Consider the following 12,746-nt stretch of genomic DNA (forward strand, 5'->3'; position numbering starts at 1 on the left):
TGTGTGTGTGTGTGAAACCTGCGGACAGTGTAATGAATTTCCTTTTTTTTTTATTTCGCAGGTGCCTACCTTCCGGCGTATGCTTGACGGCCGTAAAACTACAGGCTTATTTTTTGCTTCTTCTTCTAGTATTGCTTTATGGCCTGTTCTGCATTCATGAAAATAAAAAGTAGCTGGTCTCACAACTTTGTTGTTAGGAAGAAACGGTTCCGAGATTGAAGTCAGGAAATCTGAAATGCGAGGCAATCGTTTCTTTTATGTCGCCTGCTATCTATACCGGGTAAGCCTGTTTCTGCCCATGAGTTGCATGATTGCAGCTAAGACATGCACTCGCCTTTTCCTTTTTCTTTTTTTTTTTTTTTCTTGCCTCGGGCTACAGAGGCATTGCGAGCTCGGAGTGAGTTATTGCTTTTTCGACTTCGAGGTACGCGGAGCCACGGATCAGTACTACTTTTGGAGAATTTTTTAAGTAGTCGACAGTTCACCAGTACAGAAGTCAAAGCAATACTAAGGCCACGCGTATAACACGTCATCCCTGCATACAAAAGTCATATAGAAGCTTGCCCACATGAAAGCCAGCGCAGGGAAAAACTAAATAAACGTGCCCGAGATGGCAAGAGTGCCCACAAAGGCGGCGGGTTCCAGGTTTCTTTGCTCAAATAACCATGTCCTTTGTTATTTCAGGCGACTTATATCGCATCGAGTAGCCTTTTGTTCTCGATTAGCCCTCGGGGTTTTTTTTTTGGGACGGCAGCTTTTGTTCCACATTCGATTCGGATTTCACGGGCTATTTCCGTCGTATTCGCGGATTGCTTAATTCAAAGCGTTATGCACAGCGCAAATCAAGTAATTTAAGTGCTATTGCGCACCGCTGTACCTAGTCCTTTGTGTGACAGAGACAGGTTTCTTAAGTATTTCAAAATTTACTGCAAGACATATACTTGATTACGTATGTCTGTAGTTCTTCAATAAAAGCTCACATGTGGGCGAACAGGTGCTCTCGTTGTGTCCCAATATCCCGCGTTTCAATTTAATCATTCAGTTTTCTCGTTGGAAAATTCATTAGATTCATGTTATCGACGCACTTCACAGGAGATCTTGTGAAGACTGCAAATCTCATAGGCGGTCTGTTTTCTGCTATTTCTTTAAAATGTCGTCACGCCACTTTTAGCTTCAGTTTAGCCACGGAGTAGCGGTTTGGATATGACAAGGTCTTTTATTATTCATGTTCAGTCTGATCCTTGCAACAAACTGCAACAAACTTCTTAAACGACACCGCTTTTTTAAATTGTTTAAATACATTACATTAGAAATAATCGCTCACATATTAGAGCTGAAAATATTCGGACTCCCATCGTCACTGAATGTTTTGGGGCAGAAACCATTATTGTGATTGAAAATGGGCATTTCAGAAGCTTTATGGCATCGTGTAAGCAGTTTGTTTATTCGTTTCAAGGCGTCTAAGAGAATGTTATCTTGTTTTTTTTTTTATAATAGATCTTGATACTTCCACCAAAGTAAGTGGTATAAAGGCTCAAGTTTGTAATCGTTATAGATCTCGTCGAAACGCGTTCGGATAATGTTATTGCAGGAAAGCCGCAGAGTCACCTAATTCATTTTCTCTCACACGATTCTTATCACACAACTATTCATGAGAAGATGTAATATTATGTTATATGTTATATATTATGTTGCAGCTGGTCGTGTTAGTTAACATAACTTAGAAGGCCTGCCTTCCTGTCTACACTGTGGCAATAGACAGGTGGCGTGGACTTTAAACTGTTGTTTATAACACATAATATTTTTTTCTTCACTCGCCGCTACTTGCTTTGCGCTAAAGAATTAAGAATCTAAATTTGGTAAGTAATGTGCAGCGATTTCGCAGTTTTTAAGGAGTTCGTAGTGCGTACATTCTTTGGAACATTTATTGCCAGTTCAATGTTGGGGAAAGCACCTAATTTGTATTTTCTGCTTTGAAGGCATTTTTGCCTATTTTGTCTTTTTTCCCTGTCGCTCACCTCTTTGATTTCCTTACCGCTTCCTCGCTATACCTTTATTTCCGTCGCCCCAGTTCAGGTGCTACGGATATCAGATAGCAGATACCGGGGCTTGCAAACATCTTTTCCTTCCTTTTAGATATCTAATAATAAAACATCCACATACTACTACCTAAAAGATATTTCATTTGAAGCTATTTCTGAGGAGTGGTAAGGGCAATCTCTTAGTAAAATAAAAAAAAAAAAAATGTTCTACTGCTTTGGAAAGCCGCAATGCCTCCACACTGCGAGTGAGACTCAAACAATGCCGCATGGGTGCTTTTGGTGAAGACGGTGTATTACTACTGGTGGTGCCGTAAGTGCCCTGCAGCTCTGAGAAATACACAAGATGTATATTTGCAAAACTACTGCAAATGAAGCTTCTCTCGACATTGGGGTCGAAACGAATGTCCTCCCAGAACGGAGAGAGATCCTATTTGAGCAGGCTGTTATGAGTGCGACTTGCGTCCTCTTTCGGCAAGCCGAGCTGTGAGACCTTGACACGTGCCCAAAATAAATGTCTAAAATATTGATTTTGTGCCGATAAGGTGAACTGCCTGCGATGTCTAATGCAATACCTAAAATGTTTGACTTAACCCTCACCTGAGGTGGAGAGCGACAGCGGAATGAGTGACAATTTCCGTCACCCCCCCCCCCCCCCAAAAAAAAAAGAAAAAAAAAAGAAAGAAAAAAGAAAGAAAAAGACTGCCTATTTCCGCAATAGCCGCGTGGAACGACGCTCTAGTGCCGGAAGAGGCTATTCTTCACGTACAGTCAACTCTAGTTACGACAAAATTGTTAACAAGGAAGGAAATTATGTAAGAAGAAATAGCGATTCCCTTCAGAAGCCCCCAAAGATTTGGAATCCAACTGAACATTTCGCTGTGAGCACATTGATTATCAGCGATCCTGCTCGGCACTTTTCTTTCCATCACGAGAGTCACACATTACAGTACATGACCCCCTTTACAAAACACCGGAAAGTACACTCCAGAAACGTTTCCGGTCACAAGCCGGACCCGCTCGTAGAGTCCCGACGGAAGATTCGCCCGCGCCAGATGAGGCGCGACAAAAGCTTTTGTGCCGCCGCACCAAATTTAACTGACACTTGGGCAGGCAGCCCGCTGAAGGTGTCACACATCACCAGCTGTGCATTGAAATAGCTGGCAAAGTCACTGTAGTTCGCCGTTCTCCAAATTCCTGTCTGCCCGCTGGGGCCAGCTGGGCTGGCTCTACCTTTCCAGTGTCGGGTTGAGTTCACCAATATCTCTCGACAAATTATTTTTCTTTCTTTTTCTTTCTGGTGTCCTTTCAGTAGTGGCCGGTACGACATAGTGATTCGCCACTAAACATTTATGTCGCGCAAAACAACAACAATAACAACGAAAACGAACAGGCGATACTTACGTGCTTGTGGAGTTCACAGGTTCGAGATTCAGCTATGTAGATCAAAAACCTAAACATTTCCAATGCTTACCTTAGGTGTGGCCGTGTAACTACGTGAGTGTCCGTTTTAGACAGCGTCCTCGCAGGATATATCCTGCGAGGACGCTGTCTAAAACGGACACTCGCGTAGTAACACGGCCACACCTAAGGTAAGCATTGGAAATGTTTAGGTGTTTGATTTTATTAGCTGAATCTCGAACCAGTGAACTCCACAAGCACGTAAGTAGCGCCTTTGGGATTTCTTTAAGCTTCTGTGATTACAACTCGATATCCATTCAAGCGCACAACAATCACCGGAATTTAATGCAGCAGAGTGAAATTTAAATGTTTTGCTCAGAAACGTGGTGAGGGATTCTAAGAAAAGCAAGTTCGATAGGAAAGACCGAAGAATGGTGATGCGTTTGTCAGGGAACAAGCTGTACTAAGGTGAACAGAAAACAATGCTTTATTAAAGACCTCGCGGGCTGATTCCCTAAAACGGGAAAGCAAGATGAAGCATTTCAAGAACGAGCTGACAAGCGATGCGACAGGCAGGCACATTATCTTGCTAGACAGCTATACATGGGGAATCTTTGCGACTAAATGCGCATGAGAGGAAACTTTAGCGCCAATACCTTAATCTTTTTTATTCCAAGCGGCTGACTAAGGGAAAACACTTAAGTGAAAGCAACACATGACTTTCATTATTCCTTAGAGCAATTTGTTTTCAGCACTACTATTGACAACTTATACATTTATATATAAAGTGGAAATATGAGAATAGGTAGTCAATAGCGGGCGGCTCATTTAGAGATTTGAATGACGATTGAAGGAAAGTGTTCCAATTGTGAGGGGGGGGGGGGGCGATGAGACAGTCGTGCGTGCATAGCAGCGCCAATCACGCGAACTCAGCTAACTTTATGGCTTGCGCCAATAGATTTGTAGCTGCCGAGGACGCGGATCAACAAGGACCGATGGCATCTAAGAAATGGCGCGGAGTGCAGCGGCTTCATGTTCCTTTCTATGCACTCGTCCCTTCTTGCTTGGGATCCTTTTCGACATTTAGATTGTAAAATACGATGGTGCGTTTTGCTTTCTCTGTGTATTTTGTTTTTATTTGTGGGAAGGGGGGCGTGCTACGGTAGACTGGTCACGTGCAAAAACTATATCAAGCATCCCATCATCCAAGTTGAGTGGAGAGTACGACAGTTCGAAGCAAACGAAACTGTCATGTCTCACTGCGTGCAAGAATTGACTACAGTTCCTTTAACAAGCTGTGTACCACAACCACGCATGTGAATTTACTGCTAGGCCCACCTGGAGCATGATGAGAGCAATTGCTGGTCGCGTGATTATCTAGAAGCGACGTGATCCCGGAACCCACAGTAAAGTTTTCTAAGCCAGTGCGTGTGCTCCCTGTGCTCCACGTACACATGTAAGGTATCACTGCAGGCAAGTGGTCGCAAGAATTCTTACTTGTGACAAAATGTGACGACGAAAACAGTGACGTTTACTTCGGAGGAAGTGACAAAAAACCGCAGCCCTAGCTCCATGTATTTTGCGGCTGCCGTCTAGACACTGTAATAGGGCGCTTAGCTACGTTAAAGATGATGGGAGCAGTACTTCACAGAGTCAATCAAAGCGTACCTCTCAGGAATGCCAGCTGTGATAGCTGGGACAAGAAATGGGTCCTCGCGTGCAGCCTAGTATGCGAAACGAACTCGGTTCTTTTAAAAAGGGCCACTTATTGCCGATGCTTGTCAACAATGAATGTGCAGAAAGAGAGAAAACTACGCCGCGGTCACTCGATGTTACAAGCACGGCAGCAAAATACTCAAATCGAGGTCCTTCCGTAAGCTTAGTATGCGGCGAAGCACAGAAGTTACGCGTCGCGTTTGGCTGTACAGCAGAGTGGGTAGAATCGCCGATGAAGTGCTTTGTAATATCTTGAATCATTCGACTTTCCGTCGCAAACAGCCTCATAAAAAGCAGGTAAACAAAAACAATGAGCTAGGTAAAAAACCCACTCACCTTGTGCTGCTAGTCCTGTGCGTGCAAGCACGGCAGAGATAACACGAAGCTGTAACACTCACGACGCAACTTATCGCACAGCAGGCCGGGAGAGCACAGAAGGCGAGCGAATGCTACTCAATCCTTTCCAGCTTTAGCTGCGGGGCTCTGACCATGCGGCGGATGACGCTATAGCTGGCGGACGTTCTCCGCACGGTGTTTCTCGCCGCGGTCGCTTGTTATCCCCGTCGGGCCATTGTTTCCTGAACAAGAGGGATCCCGGCCGAACACCTGCCGCCGAGCCGCGCGAACGGTGCCGGGCAAACGGAAGCCGAAACGGCATCTCGTTCTTCTCCACAGCTCGCTCTTCCAAGGACGCTCTTGCCCTCTCTTCATTCCTACATTGACGAAGACCACCCTGCGTGGCCTATGCGCGCGCGCGCGGTGTGGGTCCCCTGTAACCAGCGGAGCATGCATGACGTGCCAACGGGTGATTTTCTGGCACTGTGACCCCTGAGGCCACCGCGGCTGTCGATTCGCGGCCACGAGGCGTTGGAAAGACGTCAAAGGCCAGATTGGAGTCTCGATGCTCTGCACTGAATATTGTGCAACCGCAATAGAGCAGCCCCTTTTGTTCGCGTTTTTTTTTTTTTTGTGATTCTTTTTTTGTTGTTGTGAAAGGGCTCATTTATTTAAGGGTCGTGCTCCTGAGACTCTTGTCACCCGTTTTCGCGCGAAAATTTTAGAAAAACGTGTGAGCAGTCGAGCTGTCGTAAGGAGTAAAAAGAATACATTCAGGAGGTCATAAGCAGTGTCTGTAAAGTTCAGTTAAATCACTATATAAGGATGTAATTTGCAAGGGGAAAATGAAAGAGGCATTACTTCCTCGATGTACATTAGATGAAGTTCTAACCTCGAATGCGTTTTTCAAGCCCCTCTATGCAATGACTGACGCTTCATTATTGTCATAGTGCCTTATTTCATTGATGTTATTACTGATGACTTCAACCATCTTCCTCGTCGCCATTATCATGAGCAATGCTGCTTGCTCATATGTATGAAATGCTGCGTCCTGCGCCAGACAGAATCAGAGAGAGAGAGAGGAAATCGTACTGCTAGTATCTCCTCCGTACGATGTGCTATGAAAAACGTGCAAAATGCTTAGGCAGATGAAGGCTGGATAAAAGCTTCGGACGTCGACATTGAAGATTACGCAAATACCAATCAAGCAGTCATTTTTTTTTTAATTTTTTGGTTTGACGGGACGCGGAAGGAAAAGAAAGAAGTCTAAGTATTGCAGGATTTAGCTTACTGATAACCTTGCTGGTCATCTTGGTGATGCACAAGATGCTTTCCTACGTGGGACAAATAAAAGATCTGTTACTGAAGCAATTAAAATGCACACTAAAGAGCAGATTCTCGAGGCGGGATACATTGCGCACGGGGCGTTTCTGGAAGGTTAAGTATTCATAACTATAAGGATTACAATTCATTTTTATTAGTTAGGATACTCGTCGCAAAGAATAGGTTGTCAGGAATACTGCTTTGAAGCACGAGTGAAGCCGATCCTTTAGCTTTGCCGGGCGTCAGGACTGAGACGAGACGAACAAGCGCACATGTGCCCTAAAATGTTAACGCAGCTTAACACTTACAAATTCTGCTAATTTTTCAATCTTGTCCCACTAAACATAAGTGATGGACAAGTGCATAAACAAACTGGGACAGGGAATGGTAGTGTATGAGTTGATGGTTCTTAATTTTTAACTTTATGTTTTGCTTTTGGGTGGTCAACAATGCAAGCTCACCAAAATTGCATTACTTGTTCAAACTGCTTTCGTACGAGTCTGTTCATGTTCATGGTGTTAAATAGGCAGAAAAACTGAGGTTCAGATATGCCCGACTAAACTACTAGGACGATAACAGAAAGAACAAATGATGTAGATTGTAGGTACGCCCTAATGTTACCTTTTCTTTTGTAATGGCTAACTGTGAGCCCTATTACAAACTTAACCGTCGGTATTCTGACAGCAGAGATCTACAGTCACTAACAGAAGAATATGGGCCCCACTTCTCAGATGAAAAGCTTCCGACTCGTTAGATAACAAGCAATAATAAATATTTAATGCATGCACGAGATCTGCTTACCTTTCCTCTTGAGCATGAAGCCAGCAAACATTTCTATTTTTGTTGCACAACGTGACATGAAAGCTTGAACACAAAACATTAAGTATATTATTTTTTAGTACCTGTACATACTGTACAAAGGCTGCACATGAAAATCGTCCACTTTTTTGTATTTAAAATAGAATGCACTAATGAGTGAAGCAACATTTTAGCAGCTGGCTTCTCCAAGTAGGACAGTTTGGTAAGCATATACTGCGAAGTATAATTGACTTTCCAGGTGGGTCTAGTCTCGCTTCGTTGCACGCTGCAAAAGTTGATGACTGGAACTCGACATAGAAGTTGCTTAACGGGCTCCGTGAGCCTATTGACTTGCCGCAAGTAAACACGTCAGAGGATAAAGAAGCACTCAGCAGGAACTATATGTAAACAGGAAATAAATCTGCCTGTGTTTTATTGTCATCCCATGGCAGGCTGTTATTAAAGTGACACACGTCTCTTTTTTTGCGATCCTCCGCCTATTGAGTTGTCACAGCTCTGTATGAGGACCGAAGGACGGCGGCATACTGAACATCGCTGAAGGAAGAACATGGAAAATTGCGTTAACTCCGGCGAAATGGCGCGTAACCTCACTGGAAGGGGAAGGGGGGGGGGGGGGGGGGGCGGGGGGTATTTACTCTTCAGTTACTTGTTATACGGGTAATACGCAGCACGGAAAGAGGTATAAGACTGTACGGGGCCCCCTGCTACGAGCAGATGGTAATATTCTCACATTGTTTAAAACGGGAATGATGATGCAGGTTTATGTTCAGAAAGCATCTTAATTGCAGAAATTCTGTAGCGACAGTTCATGGGCGCATTTCAGTTGGGAAGCAAACATATACACCAAGCCAATTATCGAAATGAAATAAAAAAGAAAAAGAAATGTGCCAATTGAAGGAAAAATATTCAGGCATAAGAAGCGTGTGCTGAAAATTAAATTATAACAGGGCGCCACTCGGTGAACGTTTGAACGATCGGTACATGACCACTCGAACTCATTACTGCTGTTAATGTATAAACTTTGTTCGAGTGCCACAAGGTCTCTTTAAAAGCGTTATTCTTCTCTTAATAGGATGCATTGATGCCCACATTGTTATAGATCTCTTGTTGTGTCCTGTGTAGTGTAATTTGATTTCTTACAGCAGAATGAAATGTGTTCCTATCTTTCCTCGTTCATTGAATAGGCAGAAAACTTGCTCTCTATACTCTTTAGAGATCGCTGATAATCAGCGACTGTCTTTTCACGTTTTTAGGTTAAATTTGAATAATACCGTCCAATTATGCAGAAGACAATTCTTATAGGTTTATTATCGCTTTATATCACTCGGGCGTCTTGGAAGTGTGGGGAACGTGCACAATCTTGTCTTATTTTGCGTCTGACGCAAACGCATGCAACCAAAAACGTTAGAAACACGCAATAATTAAATACAAACAGGTAAACAAAAATATTAAGTATTTCACCGTTGAATAAGACATTCTTGGAGCCAAGCAACAAGGGTCACCGATGCGCGCGTTTCATATCCTTCCGTAGGAGCTCTGTCGCACGCCGCAATAATCATTTCAGGGCTTCCGAAACCAATTCTTATTATTTGATTTCCTCGGAGGTGTAAAGACGCTTAACGCGGAACAAATACGGCTAATGGTATGAAAATAACAACAGTGAAAAACCAAAGATAATTTGAGGAAAACTGACGTTTTCTAAAGCAAGTCAATAAAGTTTAGTACAAGATTAGAGTGAACCCTCTTTATTAGCTTTTTCTGAGAAAGTTTCCAGCAATGTCAACATCAAAGCAAGGCCTAACAAACGCATTGCTATTTTAAGGTATGCTGCACCGAGGTGGAAGAGTGCCACCTTGCCCTCCATGTTAAGAAAAGCCTCAAAAGCTGTTCACTTGCATGGAAGTAAGTATTCATTAGCATCTATCTAAGCCTAGTTATACGATTAGATAGTAAGCGTGCGCATCTACCGCAGAAACACCGTGTTTGAACAAAAGGTGATCCCGGTCTGGATTTCTATCTCAGGACCACAGTATCACCGAGAAAGTTGCTCTTGCGACTGAGCTGAATGAGACGTTTTTCTTTTAGACGTGGTATTTAATTCAGTGACACAATGTTCCATGTTCATGCGCTATTTACAAAGCGTTCAGCAAGTGGCATCAAAATTATCCCAAAGCCAAACACTTCGAGGGAACAAGTCCCTAGAACGGAGTCAAAACTGCTATCAATAAGAAGTGTTACTCTAGGTCAATGTCCTTTCGATCACAGAGCTGTCAGAGGAAGAATTACTTGGTGGAAATACAATCTTGCAGAAACAACTCATCATGTAAGTTTTGGTTTGGTTGTGCAGTCCGACTAGAATGAAATTGTTCAAGGGGTTATTCACATATGACATAGCAGTGCGCTACCTTACGCTATAAGAAATCAAAATTATTCAATTTTTCAGTGTTTACTGTGGCACGCCCTTATCGATAAAATAAACTACGCCTTTAAAACATCAAACGCAGTGAAGAAATGCTGAATTAATACCTATACGCCACATTCTTGTCGAAAGTTTTTGTGTCGGTAAAGAAATATCAAATGAATTTCTGTTGTAGCTATGTCCTAAAGGGCAAGCTCTCGCTGTGTAACTTGAAATTTCAAAACCCCTTCTTATATGACCAAGCTGGCCCTTTAGGCACTCGTACAAATGCACGATGTCAGAGCAGAGTAATATACATAGAACCTCTAATTGTAGGAGGAAAATGATTTGCAATAAAATTGGTGTGCACACGTTTCCGCCGCATCTTGAATAAGAGTTCAGGAAGAAAAATATGCTGTTAGAAAGTGTGCAGTGAAGTAAGCTGTATGCATCAATCACCGTAAACAAGGATGGTCCCAAACGTCAGAAGAAAGAATTTCAGCGGAGAAAGTATCAACTAAATTTGTCTACATGAAATTAGAAACTGACGGATTTAAGCGTCTCAAAAAAGTAAGACCTAATGCGGGAAACAATTTGATACACATAAACGCGGAAAAAATTGAATCCTTCGGTACCGAGAGGTCTCAAAAGATGACATCGCCTCATAAGCTCAAACGGCGAGCCCTACAGAAACGTGGCAAGCACCGCCAAAACAACAGATTCCCTACAGAACATGACCCATTCTTTTTTTTTTTTTTTTTTTTGTGGAAACAAGTTGGCAGGCCGTAGTCTTGCCGAGTGTGGGACGATGGAGTTGCAGTGTCAATATGCGGCAATTTCTACAGCTTGAGCTGCGCTTGTATACGCTTAATAGGCCGCCAGTGTACCTAGGCGACAACAGATGCAGGAAACACCAAACTATTCAGATTGCATATAACTCCAAAGCCAAAGGTTCCGCTGTGCTCCAGAAACGGAGCCAAACCACTAAGTCAGGTCAACTGCGTCCATGCAGCGCGTGTATGCGCGCACAAAACGCTAGGCCATCTGCATATGCCAGTTCTCTGAGCTCGATATCTGGAATACAAAACATTCGGACGGGACCACTATGAAGAATGCTGATGAACAGTGGCTCTAAGTAATGTGCGAACAGAAACGTAAATATGGTGGACACCCTTGATGGAAAGAGAAAAAAGACGGACACAAGGTGTTGAAGAAAACTGTTAACAATCAAACGATCGCAGCAGTTACAACAGCAAATGCATACCATCCCTTGTAGATTGTTCAACCAGCATGGGACACCCAAAATCCCGGAAGTGAAAAGTGCGGCAGACAGGATAAAACGCCTCCTTAAGGCAAATTGAAAGCCTTTCCAGTTACTCCGGGACAGCTAGCGTATAGTAGGGCTTAGAGCGAATTCAGCAACAACTTGATATGGCAATGGCGTTGATCCAAAGGTTAGAAGAATTTTTAACGAAACTTCGTGGTATTCCCTAAATATTGCAACAAGCTTAGCGGCCGCAGGATTACGTTAACTTTCTGTAATGCACTACTATGTCAAGGACTTGAAAGTGATATGCGTGCGACTGAAAGCCGTAATGCGACTTTCTTGAGCTGAATTTGTTGTTATTACTCCCCAAAATGAGTAATTTACTTTTGCTCAGATGGCCACAATTTTTCTTTAATAATGATAACGATAGTGATATTACAAAATGCATTTCATCGTAAGAGAAAAAATTCAGCACGAAGAAACCAAGCACGCTCAGGAGTTTTTGTCTCTCAAGCTCTAAGCTCACTTCTGGTGATATTGGTTTTATCAGTATTGTTTTTTACATTCGTTTTCTTATACAGACTAAAGAACCATGGAGAGAAGGCTGCAATTGTTACCAATTAATTTGAATGGCTCGCAACTACAGACACCTTATATTACCTGACCATAGTTATTCATTTATTTTCATATGCTGGGTGCAAGAAAGTACCAAAACGTTCATAAATTTTCGCAGCCAGCGGTGTTAGACACACAGGCGGCTAGGGGGTAGGACATTTAATTACGTTCTCAGCACAGAGTCTGCGGTGCAAAGGAGAGCGTTCATATCGATCAGGTGACAGGGAAGATAAACAGTTGCTGCCGAAAACACGGAATAGCGATGATAAATCGTCTGCCTTAATGGCAGTTCCAGAGACCAAGACGAGTACACTGGGACAAAAAATTGCCTGCTCGAGGCCCTTTTCATGTAGCGCCCATTTGCACTCCGTTTGATATAATGAAGTTCTGAAGCACTGACAAGGGCTGGCTGAGAGCAATCTCAATGTCGGACGGAAACCTACAGAGGCTTGATTTGAGAGAGGATATGAGAGTACGCTTTTAGGTACATGAAAGAATGCTACCTTTTCTTGAATATGCCTCGCCAAGCTTGCTTTTTTTTTCACCATGCTGAAACTGCGTAACTGCCATAGCATAGGTCAATTTTATCAGCCTTGAAAGTAACTTAATGACACAGGAAAAAAATAATTAAGCCGAAACATATGTAAAGACAAAAGAATGGTTTTATAGCACACTCGTAAGGGTTGTATGCTCGAACGCAAAAATCTGGTGTACTCTCCAGCAAGTATCCATTCTTTTGAACGTATGTGCATATTTATCGACGGCAAAAAAGGATTTATTTTTGATTCAGCTGAATCTGCGCACTGGGTTGTGTGTTCAGGAACCCATCTAT

The 12,746-nt window shown here is 43.0% G+C and overlaps 1 protein-coding gene across 2 annotated transcripts in view; it reads right to left on the reverse strand.

Moving 5' to 3' along the window:
* The window catches only part of LOC146199426 (calcitonin gene-related peptide type 1 receptor-like), a 172,001-nt gene extending 166,403 nt beyond the window's left edge, over positions 1–5,598 (reverse strand). For both annotated transcript variants that reach the window (XM_084594910.1, XM_084594911.1), the window contains exon 1: positions 5,493–5,598. The gene's annotated coding sequence lies outside the window, so the exon portion shown is untranslated. The remainder of the gene's footprint in view (positions 1–5,492) is intronic.
* Positions 5,599–12,746: the final 7,148 nt, after the last annotated feature.

This window comes from Amblyomma maculatum, chromosome 2, assembly GCF_055883805.1.
Source record: "Amblyomma maculatum isolate TAMU_Amacu chromosome 2, ASM5588380v1, whole genome shotgun sequence".
NCBI classification, from domain to species: Eukaryota; Metazoa; Arthropoda; class Arachnida; order Ixodida; family Ixodidae; genus Amblyomma; species Amblyomma maculatum.